This window comes from Macaca nemestrina (assembly GCF_043159975.1).
Source record: "Macaca nemestrina isolate mMacNem1 chromosome 4 unlocalized genomic scaffold, mMacNem.hap1 SUPER_4_unloc_1, whole genome shotgun sequence".
NCBI classification, from domain to species: Eukaryota; Metazoa; Chordata; class Mammalia; order Primates; family Cercopithecidae; genus Macaca; species Macaca nemestrina.
The window spans coordinates 50,204-76,012 of record NW_027257554.1 but is presented as its reverse complement, the minus strand read 5'-3'; the positions used below and the strand labels follow the sequence as shown (position 1 = coordinate 76,012).

Sequence of the window (25,809 nt, the reverse complement as noted above, 5' to 3'; positions counted from 1 at the left end):
CGGACCAGTGGCAAGACCCAGGGTTTCAGCCCTCCAGGGCCACTGGGACCAGCCACTGCACAGGTGGACACACGATGCTTTAACTCACTCTGGGGGAAGGAGCCCTCACTCTCAGGGTGGAGATCGAAGCTCAATCGGGCCAGCCTCCCTGCAGGGCACAGCCTGAGCCACACATGATGCTGAGGTGCCCCAACGTTGGGGTGCTCAGAGCCACTCAGCTGAGATCGTGGTGCTTTCTGTAACCACCCTCGTTTCTTTATGGTATAGATCTGGACTCCATCCTTTGCAATGTGTGGGGTTCTAGGAAGAGGCTGGCCAGCCGGGGAAGTGTCCTGGGCTCTGTCCCAGTGATGATGAACTTGGCTCCCCACAAGAGCAGCCTGTTCACCACAGTGACCCCCGGGGACCACGCCTGCACCCACCTTGCTGAAGATAATTCACTTCTCATCCGTGAAAGAATAAAGCTAGACTAACTCAATTTCACACTCACTTCCAACTTTAACAACTTGTGTTAGGAAATCAAAGACAAGGACTCTGACCACGTCACAAACCCAGGAAGCAAAACCCGAGACTAACGGAACGATGCCACCTTCGCAGTTCCGAGCTTTACTAGTTGTTTTTCTTTTCTGGTCTGTTTTCCTCTTTTGGTTTAAATAATTAAAGATCCTCGTTGACAAGAAAAAAAATTCTCTATGAAACTAAAAAAAATGGTTCTAATTAAACATTTAAACATTCTTCCATATGCTTTATAAACAGTTGAAATTACAGCTCTACTTACTGTTAAGTACTTTAACCAAATGAAAGATTAATTATACAGACTGGTAATTATAAAAAATAAGGCTACATATTCATGGCATCATGAATAATTAATAAGAACTGTTTGATTTCATTCAGACCAGGGATTCTGTGCTAATAGGCTCTCAGCTGTCTTGAAATAATGGTGAAATTTTAAAATTACTTTTGTACTTCAACGTGTCCGCAAAGTGAAGCACAGCAGCTAACATCCATCGTGGTGCCCAGCAGAGCGACCCGCCCTACTATGGCCAACACCCTGATTCCCGAGGGCTGCATCCCAGGGCTGTGCTAGTGCAGAGAACGTTCAGGAAACAGACCAGGTGGCAGGAGGGGGTCTTGTCCTCAAGGAACCTCATGAGTCTTGCTAAGGGGACAAACAGCGAGAGAATGAAACCGGCAGCCACGGAAAACGGACAGCGATGCCCAGGCCTTGCCATGCATACCCGCTCACTGGCACCTCCCTGAGACCCATCTGGCACAGGCAGCGGCAGGGTCCGGCCCTTGGAGCGCAGGGATGGCAGAGCAGAGCCATCAAAGCGGGCGGCATGCCGACAGTGGCTTCTCTGCAAGAGCTCCTGGCTCTCAGGTAGCTGAGGGCTCCTCAATGGGAAATTCTGGCGGAGCTCCAGGGGAAAGCCGGTGGGAGGCCCATCTCCTCTGCCCCCATCTCCTCTGCCCCAACCCTGGAAGAGGGTCAGATATCAATGCTAACTCTTGTGCTGACTCAATTAATTCCAACAATTCAGAAAACAAACTTGCTTTAAGTATTAATTTCCTAAAAAGAACTAACATGAATTCAAATAATTCACATAATTAAAATGATTTTAATTGTTAATTTAATTAAAACATCTCCGTTTTCACAGCATCATGTACCTTGGTACTTTCTCCTTATTGCATTTCCCATCTTCCAGGGCAGGTTTCCTTCCACCCAGGGCAGCAGCGACTCTGGTGTCTCGGGTGTTCCCAGGCTTCCGTCAGCCCCTGGGGGCTTACAGTTCTGCAGCGGTCTCCATCCTCATTAATCTGCATAAGAACATCCGTCCGCAGGGATGTCCTGTGGCCCCGTGGCCACATCTGACGTGCAGCTAAACGCTGGGCGTGTCGCCTGGTGACAACAGATGACACAACTGTGGGCAAGGTAGCACCTCTGGGCGCCGACACTCTCGATGAGTTTTTTACAAGACCATTCTTTAATGGGTGAACCCTGATAGGAAACACTAAAGATTGTTTTTAACTATTTTTATATCGAGACAAATCTTTATCAAACGTTCACTCAATGCTAAATGTCACTTCTCCAGCCAACCCCTTTAAGAATACCTAAAACTTAAGACTGGAATGACGCTTTCAAACACATACTCTACTCATGCATTCTCGGGAGCAGAGAGCAGCTTAATATTTTCACGATACACAGGCATGAAGTTTGGCGAAGTCATTTTAATATTTTTACCTGAATATTTTAATAAAATCAGAAGATCATTTTCACTCTAATACTCTACTTACAATGTAATTTTCCATTAAATAAACAGTCAATGTTCAGTAACCCACATGCTAATAAACTTTTGAAAACTTTAGAAAGTATTAAGTATAATCAAAGATTACTTTTAATTTTCGAGCTGGCAAGAGCCTGTGTCAGGGACCAGAGTTGAGATTGAAGAGATAAAAGCACGATTATTTTCTTAAAGAAAAGCGAAATTCGTAAAAGAGACCACGTGATTATATAAAGCAACACAGAATCCGTTTTCCGAAAAGGCAAACGTGGACCACAGAACACCAGCGTTGCCCGTGATGAGAGAAACAGCTAAAAGGAAGAATTCACGGTGGCCCAGCATAGATCAGGTGTGGGAGGACAGAGAGGTGATGAAATGATCCTCCTTCTAACTTCCCAGAAAGGCACAAATGGCCAGCACTGTAACTGAAGACCACGCAGGCACCAGTGTGAACTCAGACTCCATGGCCAGCATCGTAATTGGAGACCACCTGGGCAATGGTGTGAACTCAGGCCCCACGGCCCACACCGTAACTGGAGACCACATGGGCACCAGTGTGAACTCAGACCCGACGGCACCTGCCTGGGCTGCTCCAGCCACCACCAGAACCTGTTCTGCAGCTGAACTGGAAGCTGATTCTGGAAGGAACTGAGAAGCATGAGGACGAGATCCTTCTACCTCAACAGGGATCAATTTTTTAATGATTTCTTTCTTTTAGAAAACTGTTAATAAAATACTTTGTTCCAAAATGACCAGGATTTCAGCAGCCTCTACGTTCCTTCAAGTCAATCAAAGCTTTCAAATAAAACCCGGGGCCGCCTGTGTACCTAAGAGCCTGGGCACTGAACATTCAGACAAAACGTCCAGGGTGAGAGTGTTCATGTCCCAGCGTATGTGTTTGAAAGCAGAGAACTGAGATTCTTCTGGGTTAATGCAGGCGATTGGGCCAAAAAACAAGGCACATCCACCTGTGAATGGGATGAGCTCCCAGCTGGCTGCGCAGAGGTTGTAGATATGAAGGAACTCACTTCCCTGCACACTGAAGGGCATCAGCATCTCCACGTCGACCGCACCTGGGCTCTGCTCGCCCCTCACAAGCTAGGATGACAGTGGCTGCTTGTGGACAGAATGTCAAGGACGGATGGACAGACATCCTGGACAGACACTGTACAGAGACCAGGGGCTGGGCAGGGGGAAGTGGCACAGCCTTGGGGCCAGCAGGGGCGAGGCCAGGAAGCCTCAGTGAAGGCCTGCATCTCCACATCCAACAGAAGCAGGAGCGGCCACCCAGTGTGGGCTGCAGCTGCGGTGAAGTGGCCAGTGGGACATAGCAGGAGGCCGTGGCCAGCCTTACCCCCAGCCCGGGAGGAGGGGCCCAGCTGCGGACACTGCCCCAGGAGCCGGCATCCTGAGCCCCCAGGGAAGGCGGGAAATTGCCCCTGGGCACTGGGCGCTCAGGCTGGAGGTAGTAAGACCTCGAGACCCTGCAGTCGGGGAGGCGAGGGCAGAGGTGGCCAGACTGCAGCTCAGTGAGGGGCTTTGTCAGGAAAGGCCCGCAGAGGCTGCCTCACCAGCCCGGGGGAGGTTACTTCCAGCCCAGAGGCTCAACAGGGCCCTTGGTTGTGAAGCTTAACCTTGTCCTCTGACAGAGGACCATCGAGACAGAGTCACTCAAAACCTCTGCCAAGCTCTGCACCCAAGTGAAGCTGTTACCACAGATGTTGAGGCAGGCAGTGCTCATCTCAACTCTGTACAAGTGGTTTCTGTAGCCAGTTCTCCAAATTCTTAATGACAAACCACACTAAACGTGTTTTCAGTATCACCTATGCTCATAGCTATGTATGAAATAACTATCACCAGGAAAACTAGGTGGTGAACCCAGGAGGAGGAAATCCCCACGACGAGTCGAGAGAACACCAACGGACCGTTGGCTCTTCCCGGCTGAACCCAAGAGTGCTTGGCTGGGCTCACTTCCGTTCTAATTTCCAGATTTATTTTTACTTTCCCACCATTTCATTATGAAAATGTTCTAACATATTTAAAAAGTGGAAGAACAGTACAACGAGTGGTCAAGTTTTCTCCACACGGAGCTCCAACAACTGCTAACATTTCGTTAGATTTGCTGTCTCACTCTCTCTGTAGATCAGACAGAGAGACAGATTTGTTTCTCCTCTGGAGCCACTTGAAGTGAGAGGCTCCTGCTGCCTCACGGAGTCCTCAGGCACACATTCCCTAGGCATAAGGGCCCCTCTGCAGACGCAGTACCATCATCGGCAGACAAGAACGATTTCAGAGCATCGCTGTCCAGGTTATGTTCAGGTAGCACAATCGTCCCGAAAACGTCTTTTCTATCCTGGCCACACACTGTGCCGAGTGACTCTCCTTCCCCGTCTTCGTCAGGAACAGCCTCGCACCCCTTTTATCTGTGATCTTCACTTTTCGAGAGTCCGGGGCCATTTTCCTGCAGAATATCCCCTACCCCAGAGGCATCTGTTTCTAGGGCCATCATTAAATTCCCTACTATGCACCTCCATTCCCTGTAAACAGGAAGTTTCAGTCTCGAGGCGCGATCACCTTCTGTCAAACGCTTCTCGGCAGCTTCCGGGTGAGGCTGCTGGTTCACCAGGGGCGCGAGCTCCTACTCCTGGTCACTGACGGCGCGGCCGCGACCAGCACCACACACCGAATCAGAAACGTCTGGAGGGGCCGCCGGCAGCCGAGACACCTGGAGGTGTGAATGGCACAGGCGTGGGGCAAGAGCAAGGTCAAATCATAACGGAACGTCTGATTCCAGACAGTCCCACCTGGGTAAGATGGTGACATCTCCCTAGCAAGTATCTGAAGCCAGAAAGTACAACAGAAAATTCACGACCTGCCTTCGTTCACCCAGGCTGCTCTAACAACACACCACAGGCTGGGTAGGGGCTGGCGAACGACACAAGTTCATTTCTCACAGCTCTCAGTCTCAGTCTCAGGCTGGAAAGTTCATAGTCAAGGCCTGACAGGTTTGCCTGGTGAGGGCTTCCTGGTTCATAGACGGCGCCTTCTCACTGGGTCCACACACCGTGGAAGGAGTGAAGGAGCTCTCTGTAGTCCCTTTTTTGAGGGCACAAATCCCATTTATGAGACCCTCACGACCTCCTCACCGCCCAAAGCTCCCCCTCCTAGCACTATCTCCTCGCGGGTGACGATTCCAACTTGTGAATCTTGGGGAGACACAAACATTACAAAAGCCCATCATTTAATTTTTTTAAAGGCATTTTTGCTTCTACAAAGTCTCAAGATAAAATGAAAAGAAAGAGGTCTGAGTCAATCCACACAGTTCTCCCAAAAAGGCAAGTGATCAATTGCCACCACTTTTTATCCGAGACCCGCTGGGTGCCCCGGTCTGCACGACTAATTCTAAATCACCATCCTCTCCTCTGCCACTCAGAGGTCAGAGTCAGTCCAGAGCTTAACACCAAGGCAGAGCTACTGAATGACACCAGCTAATCCAGTAAGACAAGCCAAGACTCCTGCCCAAGGCCTAATACTTCCCCCAGGGAAACATGGAAGGGCCAGACACCTGGCAGCCCTTCCTTCCTGCTCTAAAGCCCCAGAGACACAGCCCCGCCAGGTGTGTGTCTCGGGCAACGCACGGTAATGTCAGCTGGGCACCGAGTCTGAGAACATGTTCCCAAGTAAAAATGAAAACAAGACTGCTGAGAAAAGTTCATGCTTAATCACCTCTGTGCTAAATTCTAAATGCAATGTTATTTCAGAGCTAGGTGGAAGTAATTCCTTAAAAATATATATATGAACAGTGACTGGCAACCAGGGTGCTAAGTACTCAATATGTGTTTGATGAATAAATGAATTTTTAAAATTTATGAAAAGAACACACTCTATTTAGGAGAATTCTATTTAATCGGACGTCCTAACTATACAGTGGCTCCTTCGTGCTGACAGCAGAGTTTGCTTCAGTTAACTCAAAAAATGGTAAGTCACTCTAACAGGAAACCAAAAGGCTTTACAGAGAGTCAAATTATGGTGCCAATTCAACTGTGCATGGCAATTTCACCTTAATATTTAAATTCCTGAAGCACCATACTCAGAAAACAAGACATAACATACATAAATGCATTGCCTGAAGCACCATCATCTAGAATTTGACAAAGTTTGACTGTGAGTTTCAAGAAAAGGGCTGACGAGGTCAAGAAGTTCCTTCCCCTCTCCACTTACCTCCCATTTTGGTGACCAACTTAATGCAGAGAAATTCCTGTTTCAGGTTTACAGACATTGAAGCAATCCTGGTATCTCTTCCCCCAAGACACCAACAGGCTGAAGTCTGCAGGGTGCACATACTGAAAATCACAGGAGCACTGGAGAGGCGGAAAGAGGTGCCCGTGAAGATGTCATCCTTTCCAAGACAGGCTCTGATTCCGCCTCCGGGCCCTTTTGCAAAAAGCCATTGCTACAAATTCACAGCCGCCAGGAGGAAACACACAAAAGACCCCACTGCCCTCCTGGCTTCCCAGAAGGCCTCAGAAGAACGAGACACGGAGCCTGCGTACAATCCTGGACCCTCCTCCCTGCATTCAGTTTGACGTGTGTCACTTGTTTGACTGACGGAGGTCCCACAATGGGCACAAGGAGACCCGTCAGGTTAAGAGGGTGCTGCCCGGCTCATGGTCCACACATGGGGATGCGTCAGGTCGGGAAGGTGCTGCCCGGCTCACGGTCCACACACGGGCACCCGTCAGGTCAGGAGGGTGCTGCGCAGCTCTCAGTATCAGCCACATACGCACATTCTTCACTGAAGCCACTGCATGAAACCACTGCATGAAGCCACGCTGGAAGCACTTTCTGGCAGGTTTAGGAGGCTCGTGTCCAAGGTCATTAAACACATGGCAAGCTCGCCTTGGAGGCATTTTACTTTGCTTATGACAATGAAGCATTCTCATTGCACTGAATAGAGCATGCTTTCTTGTTCAGTGCCTCTTTGAGATAGGCATTTTGTGCCTGTCTTACAGATTATATCAAGGCCCTAATACATTTAGACCCTTTTCTCAGGTACACACAAAGCAGCGGCATCTCTAGAATGTGTTTTGGACCACGGGAGGAAACCAAATCGCAGCATTATCCATTGATGTTGCTTAAAGTGTATTTCCAAATGTGTCTCCCAAGCCCGGCCTGTGTTCACGGCTTCCGCTGACCACACGGCATCTGCTGGGCACTCTGTGCACTTTCTCCCACACTCGCCACGCCTGTGGTCCTGTGCCTGTCCTTCCACACATCCCCAGGCGGCTAAATCTCCCACACTCACCACGCCTGTGGGCCTGTGCCTGTCCCTCCAGGCATCCGCACCTACCACGCGGCTAACGCACACCTCCCACAGGCGGCAAGTGCCTGAACATCCCCACGGCTGGAGGGGCTCCGAGTAGGTTCTACAGAACCCACAGACAGGCATGGCCACCCCGCCCACGGCCACCAGAGGCTTTGCTTTGTCTCTAGAGGTGCCTTCGATGAGGCGACATGGCAGATGACCCAGTATTAGGTAATTAAGACTCAGGAAATCACGGCGGTCCTACCTTTAGAACTCACCTCTCTCCCCAGCACTACATCGCGAAGGGTGGGTCGCCAGAGCTGCGGAAGAGATGCCCAAGGCTCCCTCCTGCCCTGACAGGCTGGGACACTGCTCCCCTCTGTTGGTTTCTCACCGCACCTCAATAAACTGAGCTCACAGCAAGAGGCAGGCATGGGCTGAGTAGAAACACACAGCAGACCCCGGGTGGACAGGACGGAGGACAAGGGTGCTCAAGGAGACGAGGGTGTGCCCCAGGAAGAAGGTACATGCGGGGTAGTGGGGGCACGGGGGGAAGAGGGTGCACAGGCTCCGAGAACCTGGTGGCAGCAAGGCCGGTCAAGGCTGAACTCCAACAGAGGCAGCAGCAACGGTGTTGGGCAAGTCACAGAGAAAGCACCACCCAGAGGGGCTGCAAGAACCAGCAGCGACCCCAACCAAACATGCTCATCGGACTGGGCACACACACACGCTGTGGACACGTGTGAATATGTTCCAATTAACGTGATGTTACATAATAATCAACAATGTTAACTCCACGACTTCATTACATGGCATCTGGCACATTGAGACTTTTTATTCTGTCTCTCTTCCTATACAAAGAAGTGGAAAATAGGTCCAAGATCATTCACAACAAATTATGGCTAATTGCAAAAAAAAAAAAAAAAAAAATTCCTACCCTCACCTTGGAGGATCTCAAGGCAACACCTCGTTCTTTGAGGTCATGGATTGGACGCTCTCCGGACCCCTAGGTGGATCTGAAACTGCAAGGAATCCCCAAATGGGCAGTTTTGGGGCCAGCACAGACGCCAGCCATACATCCAGGCAGGTCTTGGCAGGTTGCTCCGTGACCTCGTCTGGTTCACTAACCTTTTCTTGCACTCAGAACCCGCCAGGAACGAGGGCACCGGCCCGCACGTCTCTGCTCCCAAGGCTACATCCCCTATGTTCTGCTGCACTCTGGGTTCCATGCCTTAGATCCCAGGCACCTTAAAGTTGACGTTTCCCCCACCAGCCCTCATGAAGATGATACTCAGATAACGTCCTTCCTCTCCCACCTGGTCAGTACCCAGGGAGAAAGGAACCCGGGTCTCTGTTTGATTTTCTGCCAGTCCATCAAAAAACAGCTGGCCAGCAGCACTGGTGCACAGCACTGCCAGGTTACCCGTGAGGAAAACAAAGCAAAACGAGATATACTCAGGTCAGCTGCGGCAAGTGCTTCCACATCCCTGCTCCAACAAGGAAAGACAGGAGGCCGGGAGGGTGGCTCACACCTCTTGTCCTTCCTTGTTGGGTCAGAGGTACAGAAGCATTTTGGGAGACTGAGGCAGGACAAATGCTTGAATTTGAGACCAGCCTGGGCAAAATAGCAAGACCCTGTCTCTAAAAAAAAAAAAAAAAAATACAAAAATTAGCCAGGTGCGGTATCATGCCTGTAGTCCCAGATACTCAGGGGGCTGAGGTGAGAGGATCACCTGAGTCCAGGAGGCGGAGGTTGCAGGGAGCAAAGATTGCACCACTGCACTCCAGCCTGGGCATCAGGGTGAGACCCTGTATCAAAAAAAAAAAAGAAAAGAAAGAAATACAGGAGACCACTAATAATTCCAAATATTTTCCAGATATGGTGAAGGAAATCATTTTTCTTCCTACACCCATTCTAAGGAAACGTTTCTATTTTTCTGCTATACAATTTGATAAGCTGCCATTTCAGATCCTGGCCTCTTTAAGCAGGACTTGCTGGAGTGCTAGCAAAGCAGCGCTCTGAAACCTCAGCATCCTCAGGCCCACCTGGAGGGCAGGTGAAGGATGCTGGGCCTCCACCTCCAAAAGTCACACTGGGGTGGGGCAGATCTGGGGTGAGGCAGGGTTTGTACTTCTAATGCATTGCAGTCTAGGGCCACACCACCCTAAACACGCCCATCTCATCTAATGCATACCAGAGGGAGAAGCCACGTGGGGCAGGTCACAGAGCAAGCGTCCAGGCACCAGGTCACCAGTTGTCTATTTAAATGCAAACCCGTCAAACAGCTTAAGTCAAACAGGTTCACCCTCCTAACATATTGGTCAACACAGCTAGTGATAAATATCACTGCTGTTAGACCTTCTGCTCACTGATGACCAGAGCAATGGCCTGAAGCATCAAAGCTGAAGGGTGTGTGCCACGGTCAGGGCTCTGCACACCCCCATCCCAGGCCATCTCACACGGGTGCCTTCACCGGCACTGGGGTCTCACAGACCAGCTCCGCACTCACACTTCCTGGGACGCAACCACCCTTTCAGCCCTTCATGCGTCTGTACCCTATAGCAGTGTTCAAGGGAGGCTAATTTAAGAAAGAAATGTAATATGGACATCTGTGAACTCTTCCTCCATATCCACTGAGTGGCCGTCCAGAAACAGAAATATTAAAAAGAAAAAGAAGATTTAAGAGTCAAACACAGGGCCGGGTGCAGTGGCCCATGCCTGTAATCTCAGCACTTTGGGAGGCCAAGGCGGGCGGATCACATGGGGCCAATAGTTTAAGACCAGCCTACCAGCATGGCAAAATCCTGTCTCTACTAAAAATACAAAAATCAGCCAGGCATAGTGGCACATGCCTGTAATCCCAGGTACTAGGGGGGCTGAGGCAAGAGAATTGCTCGAACTGAAAGGGAGAAGTTGCAGTGAGTGGAGGTTGCAGTGAGCCAAGATCATGACACTGCACTTCAATCTGGACGACAGAGCAAGACTCCGTCTCAAAAAAACAAAAACAGGCCAGGCACGGTGGCTCACGCCTGCAATCCCAGCACTTCAGGAGGCCAAGGCGGGTGGATCACAGTGTCAGGAGATCGAGACCATCCTGGTTAACACTGTGAAACCCCGTCTCTACTAAAAATACAAAAAATTTAGCAGGGCGTGGTGCGGGCACCTGTAGTCCCAGCTACTCGGGAGGCTGAGGCAGGAGAATGGCGTGAACCCGGGAGGCGGAGCTTTCAGTGAGCCTGGATCGCGCCACTGCACTCCAGCCTGGGTGACAGAGAGAGACTCCATCTCAAAACAACAACAACAACAACAACAACAACAAAAGCACAGAGACTTGTGGAACAAGCCCTTGCCCCACTCCATGTCAGCTGTGCTGTGCCACCCAGGAGCATGCCAAGCTCAAAGAGTCATCCACCTGCCTTGTGTAAACGATGTCACTACTCGAATCACAGAGACTGAGATTCCCTAGCCCTCGCCATGTGCATGTCACTCACAAGGAGGCATGAGGACCCCCGCAATTCACAGGGAATCCCTCTGGCCGTCCGATGACCATCCATTTATAAATAAAAAGCATTAATTCCTGCTGGGCTGCAGAGGTGTACACATCAATACTTGTTACTGTTCACAAATGTTCCACTTGAGGATGGAGTGACGTTATGGAATTGGGAAGAACTTCACAGACATATGAGGGGTGCATTTAAGGAAAAAGTGTAAGGAAAAGGTGAGAAAATGGAATATGCTCACCTCTGTCTTTTCATCACCCTCTAAATCTTATTATTCCAGTTCTGTTCATTCTGCAGTGAAAAATAACAAGTGATTCACATTCAGACACAAGGTGGCTTAGGAAACTGTGACTGTTTTACAAAGATGAAACAATTTAGAAGATCAGGATTCCATGAACCTACTTACTTAAAGAGATAAGAGACCGGGAGTTACACATCAGCTTACCAAGGCTGCCCCAAAGTCCAGGAGCCCCTTAGGAGAACAGAGAATGTGCAGCCTCCACAGACCAATGCAGGTGGCTGGGCCCAAGAGTGGGGACAGGGAGGCTGCAGGAGGCTTGCAGAGGGAGCTGTCCCGCCAGCCTCTCGCAGAAATTCCTAATTAAACCGTGAGAGTAACTCTGTTTAGTGAATTGTCTCCTGGTTACTAAGAAGAGTGAAGCTGTTGAAAGCCTACAGCCAACCCTCTGGATAACAGTTGAGATGTATTTTAGAGAAGGAAATCATCCTGTCACAATCCCAGACCTGCCAACAGCTGCAAGCACGTCCTGGGAGTGCGGCTTCTTGCTCTGTCAGCACCAGAGCCCACTGTAGAGCCACATGGGTTCTGTCCAATGTTCCCACTTCAGGGAGTCTGGGCAGGTGCAGCTGAAACACCCAGGGGACAACCCCCACCCCCACTTCTCAAAAGTACATGCAGAGGCAGACAGAATGAAACATGGCCCCCAAACCTCAGACGTACGGTTCAGCAACATCGCCCACCATAGAGCCACATGGGCTCTGCTCGATGCCCCCAATTCATAGAGTCTAGGCAGGTCCAACTGAAACAGCACCTGGGGGGCAACCTCCAACCCCACTTCTCAAAAGTACATGCAGAGGCAGACAGAATAAAACACGGCCCCCGAGCCTCCGACATAAAGTTTGGCACGGGCATCTGTGAAACAAGAACAAAAGTCGCATGGGAAATTGAGCACAAAAATGAAAAAAATAACAGAATTACAGTGAAGATGGATGAGATGGGAGGATTGCGAGGAAGTTGAGAAAGGGACTGAGGACCTGAAGGGGCACATAAGGGTTGGACATTCCCCACAAAGTAACAAAAACACCTCTAGATGAGGTGGGACATCATCTTCATTATGGAAATAAAGGGGAAAAGCCTGAAAACATCAGTTTCCTACCAGGAAGCAAAAATCAAACTGGCTTCAGACTTCTCCTCTACAACACTGGATTCCAAAAGATGAGGATGTGGCATCCGTGGTGTCTTGAGGGAGAGCTGGCACAAACGTCCCAGAGCTGCCGTCTCCAGAAGCAGCTGAAACAGCCTCAGATCCAGCAAACTCTTGTCTTGAAAAATCTATCAGAGTACACCCCCTTATCAAAGGGTCGCGTGGCTGCAGGGCTTGTGGTGTAAGGCAATTTAGAAATCTTACTCCGTGCAGACCCTAAACTTGGGAGGCTGCTGGTCACACCCTGGGAGGACCTCAGCCAGCGGGAAGCCCTGTGCCTCCTCTCTGCTCCATCTCTAAAGCCAAGAAACATTTTATGCATAAAATTACGTTATTTCCAATTTGTTAAATTGTATATATTAAGTCCACAAAGAGACCAAGAAAATGTATAAAAACATTGATGACTTCATGGTGGTATTATAATTAATTTTTAAACAACACTTGTTGTCTAAATTTTCCAGACTGAAAAAAATACTCTTTTTAGCAAGAAAGGTGCTTTTAAAGTCACCATAAACAATTACATATCCATCCTACGAACGTGGTCTTAAAATAAAAAGTGAAGAGCAAAAACAGCAGAAGGAAGTGCATGAATATGTTGATAACGTTTATCTCTGAATGGGGAGGGGCCGTTTTGTCTTCCATTTCCCTGTGTTTGAAGTGTCACCTCTGTAATGTAATAATAGAGCAAACACAACAGTTGAGGAAACACTGCTGCCCACTAGGACATAAACCAAGTCTCCTCCAAAATGCTGCGACCCCAACCTCTGATTTTTTCAAATCAGCTAGGTTTTCTCCCCTAAAAAGAAGCATATTGGATCATTACTCTTTAAAGTTAGGTGACTTAACAGGCATACAGACTTAAACACCTTCTGGAAAGGTGATGTGTCAAATTTAACTAAGATTTGTTTTGTTCTGAAAAGAGCAGGGGCACGTTCCCAGGTGAGGGGACTCCAGGAAACACTGGCTGTGTCCGATGGGCCCTCACCTGGAGAAACAAGCACTCGACGCCTCCACCCTCCACCCGGACTCAGCAGGAAAGGGGTGCAGAGCTGAAGACAGACTCGTCTATAAAAACCCCAAGGGCTGTTTCCAGGAGCTACTCACTGCCCGGTGCCGCCTCACCCTGCCCCCCTGTGCAGGTACCGGAGCTGCTGTCCAGCCTTCCCCAGGCTCTCCACGCCTCCTTCCACCCCATGCCAACCTGCACCACCCAACTTCCCACCGTCACTTACTGACCACCCGCCTTAACTCCCGCATAGCCTGGAAACTGCAAAGCTGCCCGGTAGCAAGAGGGGATGGGCAGTGACCGCACCAGCCAGGTGGCACCTGCTCCCACCAGACTGCAGGGTCACAGCGCCTGCCTCATGGAGCTGTTGTTATGCACAAGTACAGTGGGAAATCAATGCAGCTTTAGCTTTACTTTGGTGCTAAATTAACTTTATAACACTTGGTTATAACATACATTAATTTTTACAGCAATTACTAAAATAACAACTCATAATGCATTCATTTACCATATTCAGAAAAGCAACTGAAAAACCAAACACACAGCAGAATTTTATAGGACTGTAGTAGTTTTTGTTAGGCTGTCAAATTATTTTAAGCTCAAAATTAAAGTAATTAAATCTGTGACTCTCAACTGGGGGAGGTGGGCACACACAGAGAGGGGAAGGTAAAATCCTTTTTTTCTTCCAAACCTCACACAGACCCACTCAGCTGGCAATTTCCATTGCTGGAATTATGTCTTGCTCCTTACGTTAAAAACAACTGCCTTCATGCCTATTAAAAATAATGTTTCTTCCTTTCCTGAGTGACTGTGAAATGAGCCATGGTGGCAAGGTAGGCACGAACAGAGGGAAACTGAGTCCATGTCCACATTTGATGGTGGGCGAGAACAGAAGAAAATTTAGTCCACATCGACATTTGATGGTGGGTGAGAACAGAAGGTAACTAGGTCCACATCTATATTTGATGGTGGACAAGAACAGAGGGAAACTGAATCCGTGTCCACATTTGATGGTGGGCAAGAACAGAGGGAAAGTGTGTCCAAGTCCACATTTGATGGTTAGCCAGAACAGGGGGAAGCTGGGTCCACGTCCACATTTGATGGTGGGAGAGAACGGGGGAAACTGGGTCCACGTCCACATTTGATGATGGGCGAGAACACGGGGAAACTGGGTCAACGTCCACATTTGATGATGGGCGAGACCAGGGGGAAACTGAGTCCACATCCACATTTGATGGTGGGAGAGAACAGGGGAAAACTCGGTCCACGTCCACATTTGATGGTGGCTTTTAATGCACTGCAGCCTGTGTCCTCTTGACCTTCACTAATTTTCAGGTAGTAAGAAAGCATTTTTTCTTATTGGAAAGGAGAAAACTAAGTGGCTGTAAAATAATATAATTTCCTTAAAGCAAAACAACAGAGAACCAACTTTGACTTTTTCCACATTACCCAGTAATTCTAAGACTCAGGGTTTTGTCATATTACAGCAAATGCCGTTCATTAGGGGGAAATTGGAAGTCAGAACAGTGTGTGCTATTCAAATTCTCAATGAATAATTAACTCAAATGGGTTCAGAGTGCTATAAAATGAAATTAATTTGTTTTTAGTTTAACCCCAAATCCCCAATCCTTTGCCAAATGATCCTCTATGTATCCTACATAAAGGACAGGGTCTTTCTGGCAGAAAACCATTAAAAGTTTTATTTGCAGTAAGAGAAGCATACCTTCTTATTATCAAACAGGTGCATGGCCCCCTTGCGGGGGGATCACCCGTCACCCGCATCCCCGTGTGTCACGGTGTTGCCGCACACCATTAACGCATCAAAACGGAAAAGGAAATGTAAGCAATGTTTGCTGTCCAAAGTTCACGTCAACAACTCCTTATTATGAAGGCACTTCTGAGCCTTTCCTCCTGCCTCTGGGAGCTGCCAGCAACCCAGTTCCAGGAGAGAAAATAGCTCGACACCTCCTGCAGCCCATGGAGCCCTCTTGTTGGGACAAGGTCCCCCCAGGAGAGAGGAACCCCCAGCAGGGTCAACACTGGAGGTCCTGGGAGTGGGTGGTGCTGGGGAGGCCATGCGGGGAGGGCTGTTCCCTGTTCCCTTCCCCTCAGGAGACAGCTTGCCCAAGGTGACACAGCACCGGATGGGATTTCAGGGTCAGGGACCACGGAGCCCGGGGCTGTGGACCACACCAGCGCAAAGCCACTGCATGCCCCAGACTGGGGCTGTGGACCACACCAGCCCACGGCCACTGCATGCCCCAGACCAACACAAGAAGAGTGCAGTCCAACAACATCTTCATCTACGGTAGGTGCCACGGTTATCGTTCCTAAGAGAGCCCATGGCCACTTCTACCAGGTGCTCTCCACTCTTCCCCTGCCCCAGCTGGTCCCCCTGTGACAGCCGTGTCTCTGAGAACGGGGTGTGGAGCCAGGGGGAAAACACAAAATAAACCACCTGCTACTAGAAACAGCCTCGCTGTCCTCAGGGAGCCGGTCCCGGGGCCAGCCTCGCCGTCCTCAAGGAGTCGATCCCGGGGCCAGCCTCGATGGACTCAGGAAGTCGGTTCCAGGACCCCATGGACACCAAATCCAGGCACATTCAAGCCGCACAGGTGGACCTGCTGAATCTGCGTATACAAAGAGTCGGCCCTCCGACACGCGTTTCACATGGCAGGAACAATATTTTCTGCGTGTACAAAGAATCAGCCCTCCGACATGCGTTTCACGTAGCAGAACACTCTATTTTCTCCCTGAGTTTGGTTGAAAAAATCCACCTATAAGTTGACCCGCAAAGCTCAAGCTTGTGTTGGACAAGAGTCAACTGTATGCAATTGACACTGATTCCTACCAACAATATCCAGATCTTACCATGACCAGCACGATAAACAGAATGAGCAAAATTTAAAAACTAAAGCAGAGTTTTTTCCTGCGAGTTGGCCCACTGCATATCCCCTGTGGGAAAGACCACACTGGCTGCTGACCAAACTCCACCGGCCTCTTCCTCCGTCCTGAGGGCATCTTCCTCCATCCTGACAGCAGCCTGGGCTCACCTCAGTACCAGGGCGGGGGAGGGGGACGCACTGTGCACCCTCCCAGCTCTCCTCCGCCCCTTCCCTCAGGCTGGCCCAAGAGCAGCCTGGACAGTCACGTGCTGGGGACACCGAGCTGCCCCTCCTCCGCCAACAGCCTCAGGCCACCTGTCTCATCTGTGACTGAGAAATAGAGCTGCAGCTGGAGGCGGGAGGTGGGACACGCTGGGATCTACCCATGGCCAGGCCGAGCTGCTCGGATCACTCAAGCTTCACTTTCGTCACTCGCTTTACCAAATAGACTAGAATAAAATATGCCACGTCCTCCTTTCCACACACTCCCAAGCCTCCCATCCCACTTCCCGGCGCTGACCCCGTAAGAACACTTTGTGCGTCTTTCCAGATATTTTTATCCTCCTCAAGCACAGAACCACATTCAGAGTGAATTTTTCTTTTCTTTTTTTTTTTTTAACAGAAATGGCACCAGGGCAGATGATGATTTTTTTGTACCATTTCTTTACTTTCTTGGGCATTTTCCGCACCAGGACAGATGGGCTCTGCTCTCCTTCCTCCCCGCCCAAAGCTGTCTCACAGCAGCCACACACAGAGCCGTAAACCCTCGCAAGACTCTGGGTGTCTCGGGGTGCCCCAAGTCCCCAAAGACCAAGGGTCACAGATCCACATTGTCCAACAACACTTCAGACATGGCCTCGAGCCTGGGAACCCTGCTGGCCAGCCCAGGCCAGCCCCAGAATAGAGGTGTGAGGGGTAACATCTGCACTTCTTAAAAAAAAAAAAAAGGCAGATATTCAGTGCCACATTTAAAATGGTCATGGCGGCCAGGCACAGTGGCTCATGCCTGTAATGCCAGCACTTTGGGAGGCCAAGGTGGGCAGATCACTTGAGGTCAGGAGTTCAAGACCAGCCTGGCCAACACGGTGAGACCCCCGTCTCTACTAAAAATACAAAAATTAGCTGAGCATGGTGGCAGGCACCTGTAATCCCAGCTACTCAGGAGGCTGAGACACAAGATTCTCTTGAACCCTGGAAGCAGAGGTAGCAGTGAGCTGAGATCATGCCACTGCAATCCAGCCTGGGTGACAGAGCAAGAGTCTGTCTCAAAAATAAAAATAATAAATAATAACAAAAGAAAAATATGTATATGCATTCCTAGTCCCTTGGAGCTGCAGCAACAAAGCTCGTGATATATTTTGGGTGTTTCTAATCAATGTTTTCCATGAGCTACACTGCAAGTCTCAACCTTGATCCTGCTACAGTAATCATCTATTACAAATTAAAACAAGAACCATAACTCTGTCTCCTACTAAAATATTCTAATTGAGACATGTTAACAGAATACATTTCTTTGGGTGAGAAAGTATCCACCAGGGTGGGGAACAGACGGCCCACCGATTGTGCTGTGGCCCTAACCACCAAGGACTCACGAATCATCCACAGCCAGGCTGGAAACTCAAAAAGAACACTAAATTGCTCTTTGACATTAATCCTTAAGGCTTGAGAAACCAAAGTTCTCTTTGTAACAGACTTGAAAAAGGATGAAGTCAGAAGTGGCTCAGCAGAGATGCACCAACTCTCACCTGGGAGAGACACCGCTTGCTAATCACGTCTGGATTAACGGATGCACTAAAAGCATCTCTTCCAACAGGGACACAGACTACAAACAGGAATGCTGCGCACACCTTCCCCAGATTACCCAGTCCTGGCCCATCCACCCCTTAGGCGGTCCCCAGCCAAGTCCAATAAGGAAATGAACCCACAGCAGACGCAGGTGCAGGCAGTGAGGGCAGTGGCGTCAGGGAATTCCACTCCATAAACCTTGGCAGCTCGCAGGGAGGCGCATCTCTCCTCATCAGGCACTAGTGTGGCTTTCATTCTTCACAGCTGCTATCTGATCTCTCGCTAATCAGTGTTTTCCTGACAACAAAGTCAAGGTTTCCCTGAAGAGACTGCCAGATGAAAGAAACGGAGAAAAGACAGAAAAGCCAGCTGTACCCAGCTGGACAGGTGAAGTCATTTAAGTGCAGGATGATCTGGCCACTCCAAATATGCAGGGCTTTCCAATTTTGTTAAAATGAAACCCAGCCTTTGAAAAGGCCCGGACTTCCCACAATGCATAGTATTTATGGTGTGGAGGGCACTGTAGAGAAGTTATCAGAAAGTTCACAACAGCAAGATCCACGGAGGCTCTGCCATGTGCCAGGCACGAGACAACTGTTTACATAAAACACCTCATTTCATGCTACAGAGAGTCCACAGACTGCTTCACATTTCACCCTACACAGACTCCACAGACTGCTCCACATTTCACCCTACACAGAGTCCACAGACTGCTCCACATTTCACCCTACACAGAGTCCACAGACTGCTCCACATTTCACCCTACACAGACTCCACAGACTGCTCCACATTTCACCCTACACAGAGTCCACAGACTGCTTCACATTTCACCCTACACAGACTCCACAGACTGCTCCACATTTCACCCTACACAGAGTCCACAGACTGTTTCACATTTCACCCTACACAGAGTCCACAGACTGCTCCACATTTCACCCTACAGAGTCCATAGACTGCTTCACAGAACACTACCAAAGGGCATCATCAAATGATCCCCAAGAAGTAATGAGCACCTTGAAAGTAAGAAAGCCAACCTCCTCCCTCTCCCTTATCTCCCTGTCCTCATTTCCAGAAAACCAAGGAAATATGAAGGGCCAGTGATGCCCCACTGAAGAACGCTCTCCTGGTGGTTACGCTCTGTACATAGGGAACACAACACTGCTCCGTGCTGCGCGAGGCTACTATTCTATACTACACTAGTAAGATCTGTTTGTTCTATTCTATACTATTCCATTCTCTACGATAGAATACAACAGTTTCATTCTATACTATATAATACTGTACTATCTGTTCTATTCTATACTATTTTCTTCTATACAGAAAGGAGTTAGCCAGCTTGCCTTAGGCAGACAGTAAGGAAAGGGTCTCAGAGAGCCTCCAGCCTGCAGCCTCCAGTTTTGTGCAGATAGGGAGCTTGCCTAAACATGCTCACAGCAGACTAAGGGCCCCCATGCGCAAGGGGGAATGGGGTGGAGCCACCAGAAAATCGCTCCTTACACAGACAGGGAGCCCAGCCCCATCAGCTTCTATATAAAAGCACTTGTAGTCAACTGGGAAGGCGGCAACAAGCAACCTGCTCTCAGCACCCCTGTTTTCGCCGAGCTTTCCTTTTAGCTTAATAAGTTCCACTGCACGCACTCTTCGATGTCCACGTGCCTGTTTCTTCCTGGTCATGAGACAAGAACCTGGACTCAGCCGAGCTAAAGAGCAAAACTCCTGCATCAGTGCTACAGAACACTATCCTCTCCGTTCTGTGCCATGCGACTCTACTATTCCACACCATACTATGTAATATTAATACTATGCTGTGTGTTCTAATCTAGACTATATTATGCTATGCAATACTACGCCATTAGTTCAACTGTATACTCTGCAATACTATCCCACTTGTTCTATTCTAGACCATGCAATACTATTTGTCCTATTGTATACTATACAACATAATGTTACAATGTTTCTTCTGTTCTATGCTACCCTATATAACATTATACTCTTTGTTCTATCCTGCGCTACTCTCTATAATTCTATTCAGTTGGTTCCATTCTATACAATAATCTTGCATCACTTTACCATCCTCCACGATACAAGAGTAGAGCCAGTTATACTTTCATAATCTCTTTCCCAAGCTCTTACCCCGTAAGAAATGTGATATTTTACTATGCCTCACATAAATGCACATTTCATGATAATCAATGCCATTTCCTATGGTTATAGAATTCTGTCTCTATGATTCCATTGATATGGTTTCTTTGGGCTTTTCTGTAAGTCCTTTGCAGTGTCTGGTTTCCTAGTGAAAAGATGACTAAGGTCCAGATAAGATCCTACGAAACCAGCATCCACACAGGCTCACCTGTGTGCACACTCCTGGACTCCGTGTTGAAGGAGTGACAGGAAGACAGATGGCTGTCGGTGGATGGAAGGCAACAAGGAAAGAGTAGATTCCAGAACTGAGACAAGTATCAAGACTCTGGCACAGCTGAGGGTCGATCCCAATTCTAGCCTCTCGCAGAAAGGCAGAGGAGACTTAGCACGAAGAGCATGGAGCTTTGCTTTAATAAAGCAAATGCTTACCATCCACTGTGAGGAACTCAAGAAGAAATGGCAGTAGGCTCTACTAATAACTACTGCTGTGAACAATGGAAGGGAGGGGGTACATTTTCACCTGGGCCATGTGGAAAGTTGGCTGGAACTGCCGCTGGACCTGATACTGGACCTGCCCCTGGACCTGACGCTGGACCTGCCCCTGGACCTGATGCTAGACCTGACGCTGGACCTGCCCCTGGACCTGCCCCTGGACCTGCCACTCGGTCTGCTACTGGACTGCTAACAAATGCTGCAGATTTTTATGGAGAGAAAAGTACAATGCGTCTGAGAGCAGCTGTCCCAGCTCTGGATGAAGCCGGCAGAACAAGGAAGCAGCAAAGAGGCTGGTATCATTCAGTGGGCAGAGTCAATGACCGTCCTCCAAGTCCAGAAAAGCTCAACCTGCATGTCTGCAACTAGAAATACCAGTCATAAGCCAGACCTCCTGGCAAATACCATTGACCCGCTGTAATTCTGTGTGGTGTATTATGCCCCATGTACAGGAAGTCACTCACAGAGCCTTTAACAAGGAAGTATTAACATGACTTTTAATGCAATATAACAGCTTTGCACCCATTTAACATATATTTAACCCCAGTGGTATATGTAAATATATATTTTATACAACATCAGGCATGTTTACCTAATGGCTCGAATCTTCACAATGTCTCTCTCCCTGAGAGGACAGCAGAGGATCCCATGCACTGTCTCCAGGAAGATGGCCCTCCCAGAGAGGACTCACAAATCAAATGTGCACATGCATGCATGCACAGACACATATCACACACACACACACACACATGCACACGCACACCTACATGCAATACATACATACACACATGCACACACATTCACATAATCACATAATACCAACACATAACACATGCATGCACATACACACAACATTCAAACACACATGCATATACATACACATTCATGCATATACATTCTGACACACACATACATATGTAAATGCATGGACATAACATGCACAAATAGACATGTATAACTATACACACACGAGCATCCATGTATGCATATTTCCACATATGTGCACTGCCATGCCTAAACATGTAACACATGCACACACATACATGCAACAGATACACATGCACACATATACACATGCATGCACTGTACATTACACACAAAGGCACACATACATGCACAACACATATACATGCAATACATATTTTCATACACATAAATGCAAACACACATACATATATACACCCCTCAAGGACTCCATTATTCAATTCTAAACAAAGTGGTTTATCCCCCAAATGTACCTTCTCGTAATTAATAAGCTGTGCTGCACATTTCTTGATTTCAAATAATGAGGTCTCACACACGGCACACACACATTTATACTCAAATACATGTGAACATACAAATAGAAATAGGCACACGTGCACGAAGACCCTCTTCTGTAAAGGTTTTCTCAAACTTGAACTGAACGAATTCTGCTAATTATAGTCAGAGTCAGCAAAGATATATATTTGACGTCAGAATGAATATACTCGTTCTTTTCGTTACTCCTGGCAACAGCAAGAATGTAAAACAGAGTTGTGTGATACGATGCCACTTATTCAATCTCACTTCGTGGGATCTGACCCACTTGTAATAGCATTTCTGTCTGAGTGATTTCCTTCTGACGAAAATCATGAGATAATTCCTTCCCTTCCTGCTTTCTCTTTCCCAGGCCTTTTCACTGCCCTTTCATCATCTCGGAAACTAAATCATAGTTGTCAAAATGGAAGGCAAAGAAACAGCCTTAGGAGAGAATCTCACAGTGGAATGGACCCGAGAGAGGAAAAAATATTCTTTTTGAAAATGTACAAAAGGAAAAGTCAAGAGGCCTGGGCTCCCTCTCACGACAGAAACAGACGTCGGCAAAGCAGGTCGCTCAGCACAGTTCAGCTCTGTGGATGAAACGGAGATTCTAGTCCTTGTCCCTGTTTCAAGCTCTGTGTATGAAACAGATTCTAGCCCTTGTCCCTGTTTCATGATGTTGCAGTGAAGGAAACAAAACAGACAAAGGGCACAGGCTGGAGAAAAGGATTTTAAAAGGATGACTTAAAATGTGCGCCTGGTTTTCAAGGGCACAATGAGGACACTTTCAAGTACATTAAAGCTGATTTATAAGAGACGGGTATAAAGACTCTACAAGGTCATTAGACTTTAGACTTACAAAGAAAACAAATCACATTCTCCTAGCATCACCAGTCAGGTGTTCCACAAATACTAAGAATAGCCACCGCAACGCGATCCACTATGAGGGGTCAAAACATAAACCTTGTAGCGTGGCCGAGAGCTCCTATAACCTGATTTCTAGGAATCCAATTTTAAACATCCTCACTAGCTAGCACATCACAAAAATACAGAGCTCCAAATGCCGTAACACAAGTGCTAAGAACTCCTAAGCCAAAAATATACGAGACATTTCAGACAAAAATCCCAGAATCAGAAGAACACAAGTTTTCTAAGTTCTTCAAAAGCTGGTGTTGGTTGAGGCTCTTCTGCAGACTTCAACAAAAGACACGCTAGAATTAGCCATTGACAGTAACCCTGAGTCAACACGCACAGTGTTCGGAAAAGCACAAGGCCTGCTCCGGGCTTGAGACCCCTGGGAACTTTCTCTGGACCACATCGAGTGGATGACTTTGAGAACTCAAAATAACCAACAATCAGTCCATGAACAGAGAAAGAAGACTGCAGCCTCCCTGGGGACGTGGCTCCATGCCTGCCCCCTTTCTTCCAGGTACCTTTGCCCTTCCTGGCTCCCTCCTCCACCTGGAGACGCTGTGGGTTCAGGCTCCTCTCCAGCTGTGTCTTGGTCCACGGCTGGCTGCCCGTGTGAAGCACCAGGGCTTGAAGGATCATATCCATCTGCTTCCTGCACTTCCCACCTACTTCCGCGAGACCCCCAGGCTCTGGCTGCTCTCAGGGATCAGGGCCGCCAAGCTCCCCTCCCAGGCTCCAACTGGAGTCCTGCACCCTGGTTTTCAGCAACGCTTGGGACTTTCTCCTGGAAACTCTCAGCTCTGGGCTTTAGTGAACTGCGCCATCCAGCTCTTCTCTGGACTCTAAGCAGGACCTTTTCTGGGTCTTCCAACCCTTCCTCCATTTCCAAATGTGGGCTTTCCTTTGGCCTCCTCTCTCGAGACATGCGCGCCTCACACTCTGGCTACTTGACCTGCACTTCTACGTAAGAGGCTCCCAAATGCACCCTGCTCCAGATTTTCCCCAAACCTCCTCCTGTATTTCCAAACTCGCAGCTTGCAGTGGTGTCTCTAAGTATCTCCGAGTCAGGTCCACACTTGCTTCTCCTCCTGATTTCCAGCAAAGCGCAACGCCGACCTCCGGGTGCAGACTCGCAGCTTCATCCGCCCTCCTGCACTCCCTCTTCCCCTCCTGACCCAGGCACCGAATCGCTCAGCTCACTGGCTGCCTTCTCTCTTCCTCTCGCCACGGCGAGTGCCCTGCATGAGCCTGCTCTGTCCCTCCGGCTCCACGGCATGCCGCACATCAGAGGCACGATTCTCTCCGAAACCCTCAGTGGCTCCCTAGTATCCGACAGGTAAGGACTTCCACATTCTGGCCTCCATCTAACTTTCTGGTCTCAGATATGCACATGCTTATTTTATCTATGCAAAGAGAGTACAGGCCTCACACCTGCTCTCATTCCTGGGCTCCTAGCTTCTCCTGAAGGTGCTGTATGAGCTACCTATGCACTTTCCAAACACTAACTGAATATGCGCTTGGAGAACACTTACTTGATAATTTTGTGGCATTGCCGGATGACGTGGACAAAGTGAGAACTACGCAGGTGTGTGGATGCTGCCTTGTCCAGACCTCACTTACCCAGACACTCCCAGATGCTCAAGGTGACAAGCCCTATTGGAGCACAGACAGGCACAGGCTGCACTCCCACAACTGGGCCCCGCGAGCTGAACTATAATCATGAAGCAGCTGTTTGCTCCTAAATCTGTTTATGCCGCTGTACTTGTTACACATTACTGAAACCAATAAAGTACGACACCAAAGAGACAATAATTGTATGAAAACCAAGTTGGATGCCTTTCAAAGACTTAATATAGGGGAATTTTTTTTTTCATTTTAATCTTTTCTAAATTGCTATCAAATTAGGTATGGGCAAAAAATATACACAATGTTTGAGGAAATAATTTTTAAAGGTTTCAAATCTAACATCTTGTTTCTCTTGTGTTGCCTATTCTCTTCTAGAAGAATCAAAACTATGGCAGGCCTGCGATGGCTGTGGTTGAGGAAAGAGGCCACACCCACAGCCAGTAGAATCACGCTCAGCAGCAGCCTAGCCCCGCGTGGAAGAGGCGTGAACACTCTCGGGAGAGGTGGATGTGCACTAACCGTTCCCAGCTCTGATCTCTTTGATTAACTGAATATGGTGATTGGTTTTATCTGAACGTCAGACAAAAGGGTGTCTACACCCAGGAAAGACTCTAAACACTCTGGACCCTGCTGGGGCAGATGGTGACCGTGACCCAGTGATACCACTCTCCAGTGGGCAGCCAGCCCAGTCTCTTAATCGTAAAGGACATTCATAGCAACACTATGAAAAAGAAACACGAATGTTCTGACCCGGAAAAGTGAAATTTAAAACATTAAATATCCAGGTTCTAACTAAGAGGCAGACGGACCGGGCGCGGTGGCTCACGCCTGTAATCCCAACCCCTTGGAAGGCCGAGGTGAGTGGATCACTTGAGGTCAGGAGTTCGAGACCAGCCTGGCCAACATGGTGAAACCCCATCTCTACTAAAAATGCAAAAATTTCCCGGATGTGATGGTGGGCACCTGTAATCCCAGCTACTTAGGAGGCTGAGGCAGGAGAATCGCTTGAACCCGGGAGGTAGAGGTTGCAGTGAGCCGAGATCACACCACCGCACTCCAGCCTGAGCAACTCCTTCTCAAAAAAAGTAAAAAAATAAAATAAAATAAAATAAAATAAAATAAAATAAAAGGCAGACAAAGAAAAGGA

General features: G+C 48.5%; 1 long non-coding RNA gene across 2 annotated transcripts in view; it reads right to left on the bottom strand.

Annotated features, from left to right (window-relative positions):
- Positions 1-25,809, bottom strand: part of LOC139361026 (uncharacterized) — a 570,651-nt gene that overhangs the window by 526,783 nt on the left and 18,059 nt on the right. The window contains exon 1 of one of the 2 annotated variants that reach the window (XR_011618602.1): positions 1,669-1,797. The exons of the other annotated variant lie outside the window; for it this stretch is intronic. This is a non-coding gene — a long non-coding RNA (uncharacterized lncRNA). Of the gene's footprint in view, positions 1-1,668; positions 1,798-25,809 lie in introns of those variants that run through there. 2 annotated transcript variants of the gene reach the window in all.